An 8,421-nucleotide genomic window follows, 5' to 3' on the forward strand; every position below is an offset into this window, starting at 1 on the left:
AAGATCTAATAAAATTCTTTATTAAGTATTCAATTGAAATTTATGGACCCGATTTCATTTCACACAACATACATAGTCTATTGCATTTAAGTGATTGTGTGCGCCTATTTGGTTCACTCGATGAATTTAGCGCCTTTCCATTCGAAAATTATATGCAAAAGTTAAAAAAGTATATCCGTAGGCATTCGCAGCAGCTGCAACAAGTTGTGTGTAGAGTTAGCGAGGATAATAATTTTTTGCAACCAATACAATCTGCAAATGATAATTCCATAACATTATTGCGGGAACATTTTAATGGTCCATTAATAAATAATTGCACTTCTCCGCAGTACAGGAAACTTAAAACGATTAATTATTGCTTAAATATTTTAAAAGTAGCTGATCGATTTGTCGAATTAGATGATTCAACTATCGTTGAAATACAAAATTTTGCTTCATATCAAAATGAAATATTTTTAATAGGAATCAAGTATATTCCACGCAAAGATTTCTATTCAAAGCCATGTTTTTCTTCATTATTTGACATTAAAGTAATTATAAAATACAATACTGTTTTTCAAATGTGGAGAATTGACAAGATCAAAAGAAAATTACTAGTTTTACCATATAATGATCAATATGTTGCATTTTCTCTACTGCATTTATAATTGTCTTGAATAATTTCATGATGATAATAATCGATCACATTCTTTAGTCATTAGCTAGAAATGAAATATTTGATAATTTTTAATTATATTTAGAGGCCTTATACTTGCTAGAAAAGAAAAATAACTCATATTTTTCGTGAGCTTTCGATCGTTGGTTCTCATCCTTTTCAAACAAAAAACGAATATGACAAAAATAGGATGGATAATTAATATTGTAAAATATATATATTGAAGTGTAAAAGAATGATAATAATTTAAAAGCTACAATGTTAATTAAAAAGACTAATTAATTAAAGGAAAATTACACTATAAAATTATTTGAAATTTTATTTTAATTTCTGTAAATATAAAATCATTTTTCACTAATATACATATATACCATTAGGTATATATGGTATTGACATATATGGTATTGGCTTGGTTTGGCAATCAATAAAAAATCAGTTTAAAAATTAATCAATTATAACCATGCATAATCCCTATTTCTGAAATTTTAAATACTCTTGCATATATAACAAATTCAACATTTTTAACATTCAATAATAAATACTATAAACAACTCTTTGGCACTCCTGTGGGTTCTCCTTTATCGCGAGTTTTAGTTAATTTAGTAATGATGGGTCTGGAAACCTCTTGTATTAATAAACTGAATTTCAAAATTTTCCTTTTACAAGATATATGTTGATGACATTATTACTGCAGTTCCTAATTATTATATTAAATAAAATTAAATATGTTCTCGACATTTTTAATGTCTTCGGTAATTATATTTTAGACAAAGATCCTCTTGCTAAATTGTATGAATTTTATAACTAATTTTTTTTCACCTAAATATATTCACTGAGATATACCATATAGATAGAAGTTTGACTCAGCGATTGTGGTCTGAAATTGGCTACTGACAGATTATCAAGTCACTGAACCCGAATATCCCTAGCCCACGAAAATTTTAAAATAAAAAATGATCAGTACGTTGAAGATACAAATAACGAAAAAAGTTTCGAAGGATAGATAAAGTCAGTTATGATATTTATTTTATTCTTTGATTGATCTTGATTTATTTGCTAAATCATATTTTTTTTAATTGACATATTTCGATTTGTTTATTTCATTGTCTATTCGAGAAGTTTTTAATGATTGAATTTAAGCTTTTTAGGAATTTCTAAGCATTGATTAATGTGTATAGATGACTTGGCTTGTTGTTCGATTCCAAAAGGAAAATACTGTTGAGGCAGTACCGAAAAAATGGTTTTTGATAAAAGAATCTGCATGCTATTGGCCACCAAAAAGTTACGATAATACAGCTATTAAAGCATCAATAAAAAATCAGCATAGTCCTGACTCGAGATGGATGAAATACGAAGCAATTATTTTAGGCACATATGGTAAATGTCTTTTTTTATTATATTAAATTTTTATGAAATTATATTATGTAAAATTTTTATAAAAAATATATCATTAACTTATTAATAAAGAATCATACTTAAATTATGTTATTAATACAACATTAAAAAGGACATCCCATTGAATACGTCACGGCGCAGGATGTTGATGTACATCAATATGCCACACCATGATATACTCATGGAATATCCTCTTAATACTTATAATTATCAAGAACTTATAATAAGTTCTGCAATGTAGAATAGTTCTGTGCATTTTTAGCTTCATGCGATTAACATCGTTATTTCATAATACAATATACTTGTTTGACAATTATTTTATAATGTACAACAAATTTCGGTGTTACTTATTAGTTATATTGTTCGTTATTGGGTACACAAGTAATGTTTGTTTAGGTGATTTAAAAGTTGCTAACAAAAAGGCAATGAAAGCCCAGAATACAGACGATCTTTCATCACATACGGAGATTTTAACGAAAAAAATTAATAAAATACATAAGCGGAGACAAGGCACGAATAATAAACACAACGATTACTCAGATAGTGATAAGTCCTATGAGTCTAACTGTAGTATGTCTGATGAAGATAGTAACACATACCCACCATTTCCACTTTCTGGCAACAGACATGTTGAACGCGGTAAACTGCTTACTTTTCTAGTAAAAATTCGTTTTATTTTCAAAAAGTAATTATCTTTATATTTAACAGATAGTAAGCGTTCTACAACGGAAAGTCACGATCAAATTATTACTAATGGTAAGTATTTTTGAAACTTGAATCTTCATATAATAAAATGCATATTTGCATTATTAACCAGATCAATATGCTGAAGAAAACAAATTCCAAAGCCGCGTACTGGTTTGTCGCGTATCCTCGTAACATCACAGTTAAGGGGCCCGGTATAACCTTGTCAATTAAAAGTTGAATACGATGACAAACAAACGGGCTTCATCGTTTCAATGTCGCCATTTCGCCACAATATAAAAGATGATGTAGCAATGAATAAGCAAGTTTAGATTGCACGCATTGCATAAGCCCGTTGCAAGTTTATCCCTCTGCTTTCGTATCAATCTGTGAACAACATATCATCCATACGTATTATTAATGATACGCATCGAAAATATGGATGATAATGCTGTAAAACAACATGAAACAATTTTATTGCGTTGCATCTTATTGCATCATCACTTGCAATTCAAAATTACACACGGATACGCAACAAGTCCGAACAGCTTAGCGATTTATACATTTAAATATCTACTTTTGTTTTAGATAACATATTCAATTATAAAAAAAATTTTTTTAATTAACTGTTATTTTAAAATAACATTGATGTTTTTCAATTCCAATAGTATATTAATTTATTTTACTTTAAGGACAGTAGAGCACACGAGTGGATTCAACACGGAGCGGGAAAAGTCATCAACACATATATTGTATATCCTATGGTAGGTAGCTACGGCGGGTCCGCCGCAGTCCGCCGTAATGTGCTACTATAGGAATACATGTTGAAACTTTTTCTGTTCCGCGTTGAATCTATCCGTGTACTACCTTAATATAACAACCAATTATATTAAATAACCATCATTAATTAAATGGATCATATTTTCTTGTTATTTTAAGATAACTTCAAGCCAGCTACAAACAGTGCTCACATAAATGCTGGTGAATAATTATTTTCATTCATTATTAGTGTTTTTGTATTTTCTGAATATTCCTTTTTGTATAATATTATAATAATATCTAATACAACTCAACTTTCAAATTTTCAGAATTCAGAAAACAACTTTTTCAAGAAATTCATCTGATTAATCTAAAATTAAATGAGCTTATGAGCAACGTGGATATACTTATAAAAAAAGCCCGATATACTGTAGAGCCAGAACTTAATGATGACACTAATACGGCTGTTAAAACTCTAATACAATCGTTTCCAGTCATTACAGAGCAGCAACTAATATTGATGGAAGAATGGCTATCGAGTTCAGCTGATAACATACATGCATTGGTGTGTACTAAATTACCCTATGTATTTTTTTAAATTTTATTTTACATGATGAAAATTATTTTCTAATAAATAACTTCTATTATTTTGTGAATTTTATATTTTAGAGTCATCAACTGCATTTAATTGGAGGAGCAGATCTTTGCCATGTAATCAAAGGCGTTATGTCCAGAGTAATTTCAAACGAAGTTGGGATGCTGTATTCTTGGGAGGGAGCTCGGCAAAAAAAGCTTTTAAATCGTTAAAGTTTGTCCAAGTTATCATTGGTAAAATATAATATTATTTTATACACTCTACATCAAAACAATTTTAAGCACGTATACACCTTTGAGCCAAGCCTCGTAACATAACCGTGTTGCGTAACCCAAGTGATGCTCGATGCGATAGCCAAATAAAAAAATTTGAATTTAAATCTAATCTTGTTACCATGGACTTATATACAGGGTGATTCAAAACAACCTTCTGTCCTTACAATGTCATATACTTGACACTATTTTAAGACGATTTTTCCTTTGCCAAAATTTTTTTCGAGGCTTAGTTTTTAAATTATAAGCCGAAATAGTTAACGAATTACGGGCCGCGTATGCGAGGCAGGCAGGGGTGGCGCAACTCACCGTCCGATGCTGGTGATTACGTGAGGCGCTCGCTGCGATCAACTGTTTGCTACATACGATGGAATGTATGTGTGAGAGAGAACGTATACGCGTATACACACACGTACACATTCTCTCTCTCTCTCTCTCTCTCTCTTTTTCTCTCTCTCTGTCTCTTTTACACCCATCGTATGTAGCAAACAGCTGATCGCACACACGCACTCTCTTTCTCTCTTCTTTGTCTTTCTCTTTTATATCCATCGCGTATAACAAACAGCTGATCGCACACACGCACTCTCTTTCTCTCTCTCTCTCTCTCTCTGTCTTTCTCTTTTACATCTATCGCGTGTAGCAAACAGTTGATCGCACACATGCACTCTGTCTCTCTCTCTCTCTCTCTCACACTGATTCTTACCTTTTATGTAGTAATTCGTTGCCCTCATACGACTCAATAAGTAATACTTCCGTATGATAGAATGAGTAACTAGCAAACTTTTTTCACTCATAAATTGTACCACTTATAGAACTTTTACGAATTAATCTACGCACTTTATCGATAAATTGAATTTATTAACGATTATAACGGTTAATCACAATCTACCGATTACTACCGATTAATTATTAAAATATCTCGAAGAAAGAAACGCGTTATTCGATGCGGAAATTGCGCGACGACAACAAGCAAGTTATACTAGCGTTGCCGGCTGCCGGCTGCCGAACAACTGAATGTATCACATTACGCGTGATCGACGCGGATGCTATCATGTGTCCCGTGATCGGCTAAAGCCTCCGACATTGTAAATTCGATAGTTTCGAAAACAAAACTATAAAATATGAAAATATAATGACGTATAATAACATCGTTTTTTTTAATAAATTCAGTTTATCGATAAAGTGCGTGGATTAATACGTAAAAGTTCGATAAGTGGTACAATTTGTGAGTGAAAAAAAGTTTGCTAGTTACTCGTTGTATCACACGGAAATATTACTTATTGAGTCGTATAAGGGCAACGAATCTCTACATACAAGGTAAGAGTCAGTGAGTGAGAAAGAGAGAATGTGTATTTGTGTGTATATGCGTATACGTTCTCTCTCACACATACACCCCATGTAGCAAATAGTTAATCGCAGCGAGCGCCTCACGTAATCACCAGTATGGGACGGTGAGTTGCTCCGCTCCTGCCTGCCTTGTGTACGCGGCCCGTAATTCGTTAACTATTTTGGCTTATAATTTAAAAACTAAGCCTCGGAAAAAATTTTGGCAAAGAAAAAATCGTCTTAGAATAGTGTCAAGTATATGACATTGTAAGGACAGAAGGTTGTTTTGAATCACCCTGTATAAGGATAAGGCACATGAAGCTTACAACTGACTATATAATGACGCCGCCCACTACGTGGTGCTAGTAGGATACCTCTTGGCTGTCTTACTTCAACTTACTCTAATAAATAAAATATAATAAAATATTTCACTCTCAAATACAAATAATTGAAACGCGGATTTAGAATTCTGAAGTTGAAGCGGACAAGGTATCCTACTAGCGGTACGAGTGGCCGGCGTCATTATTTTGCCACTGTTCAGTATAGGTGGTATAGAAAAGTGTCAGCAGGCTGCTTGTTACATAACTTTGTCGCTTTCATTCCTTGATCTACTATTTCTGATTTAATACGTTTCCTATATCAGTCTGATGTATATCCAATACTGCGTAACCGTATTAATGCGTAACATCATTTCACGCGCGACGGAGAAATACTGACGATCAGTAGGTCGCTCCGAATCTCAAGCTGTAATCCTGTTATACGTATATTATGCGATGATGTTACGCATTAAAGTTCGCAGGTCTGTCCACACTGGTTACGTTCCATAGTTACATTTTATAAGGCTCGACTCAAATGCGTACGTATATAGCATTATATATATTCACTGTATGATTTTAGGTGTTGTTCGACTGAACTCCAAGACAAAATCTGCAACAGAATCGGACATCATAGAAGTAATAAAAAATTGGCTAGTTAGAAGTAAAGAACGCAGTAACAAGTTCCAATCGAAGAAAAAACTACAAAACACTATGTGTCAAACAGGTTCCGTTTGTGATGAAACAGGCTCTGTTTGTGAAACAGTCTCCGTTTCTGAAAAAGACTCTGTTTGTGAAATAGGCCAAAATCTTAACGATTAAGATACAACTTGGCATTATTATTATTTGTTTTAAATTTATTAAAAATTAAAAGTGCAGCAAGGTTTTAAAATTTCAAATAAAAATAATTTGATTGCCCTGCTACTATTATTGCATTTATCATTTTTATTTTATTCGATTTACTGCACTTTTATCAGTATTTATTTTTGTTTTTATTTCAGTTATTTTTATTTGAAACTTGAAAACATATCGTTTAAATATATCATTTTGCTAAAATACTTATTTTATTTTCGTAATTATTTGATTTGTTTAGTTTATTTTTATTATGTAGCCTTACAATGTTGGTACAGAAAATTTATGCACTGAAAAAAATGTAATATTATATATAACAACACACACATACACACATATATATATATATACATATATATATATATATATATATATATATATATATATATATATATATATATGTGTGTGTGTTTATTTAGACATTTTAAAATATATATATTCTGAATTATTAAGTTTAAAAATATGTGTAATAATTGTACTTTTTCAAACTTTCCAATATGCTCCATTCCACCAATTGCTTATTCCTCCATTACATATACTTCATTATTTTAATCGATTAGTTCGATAAGACATCAGGTTTATCTTAGATTTGATCATTTTGTATTTAGTATTTTATTATAAAGACATGACAAATTTTCGAACTAATAATTTATAATTATCTACCTTTAATTGTACAGGATATACCCAGTCAGCACAGAAGATCCCCTAAATGTACATAGGATACATACGGAAACGGACTCTGGATATTCTGTACATATCGTAACACATCTGAAAGATGTGTCTATTGCAGGTTGTATGGATGTTCAAAAGCAATGCGCCGTAGGTCTCAGATAGATCCAGTATATATTCATTTGTACATCCAATACACGGAACATACATTTTCGTATATCCATTTATACATATATTGTACATCACATGCATGTACTAACGAAATACGAAAATGTATGTACAATGGATGATATATGGATATATACATATATTGAATCTTCCCGGCACCTCAAATAGTATATACGTATGATGTACGAAAATGTATGTACATTGAATGTACATATAGATATACATTGGAAATACATAGTACATGCATGTACAATATATGTTCTTTGGATATACATAGGATATACTAAAATTGCGACTATATGGATATACGAAAATGTATGTTTCATGTATGTACATTGGATGTACAAATGGATATATATTGGATCTATCTGAGACCTACGGCGCATTGCTTTTGAACATCCATACGACCTGCAATGGACATCTTTCAGATGTGTTATGACATGCACAAAATATTCAGAGTCCGTTTCCGTATATCCTATGTACATTCAGGGGATCTTTCTGTGCTGACTGGGTATACTGTACTCTTTCGCACTTAAAATCTCACAATACCCTGACATACGTGAAATTTTAAGTACGAAAGAGTACAATTATTAATTATTTATAGACAGTATATCAAACGTAAAATACAGATATATAAAAAAAATGTATATATAATTAATAAAAATATTCTAACAGGGTGTTTTTCTACATTATTTACTGCACACATAACAGATCTCCTAACTTCGCGTATGT

General features: G+C 31.5%; 1 pseudogene; it reads left to right on the forward strand.

Annotated features, from left to right (window-relative positions):
• Positions 1-1,833: 1,833 nt before the first annotated feature.
• Positions 1,834-6,822, forward strand: LOC138935240 (uncharacterized; annotated as a pseudogene).
• The last annotated feature ends 1,599 nt before the right edge of the window (positions 6,823-8,421 follow it).

The sequence above is a fragment of the Polyergus mexicanus genome, unplaced genomic scaffold (genome assembly GCF_030449975.1).
Source record: "Polyergus mexicanus isolate NDT 795.1 unplaced genomic scaffold, iyPolMexi1.0 SCAF_8, whole genome shotgun sequence".
NCBI lineage: Eukaryota > Metazoa > Arthropoda > Insecta > Hymenoptera > Formicidae > Polyergus > Polyergus mexicanus.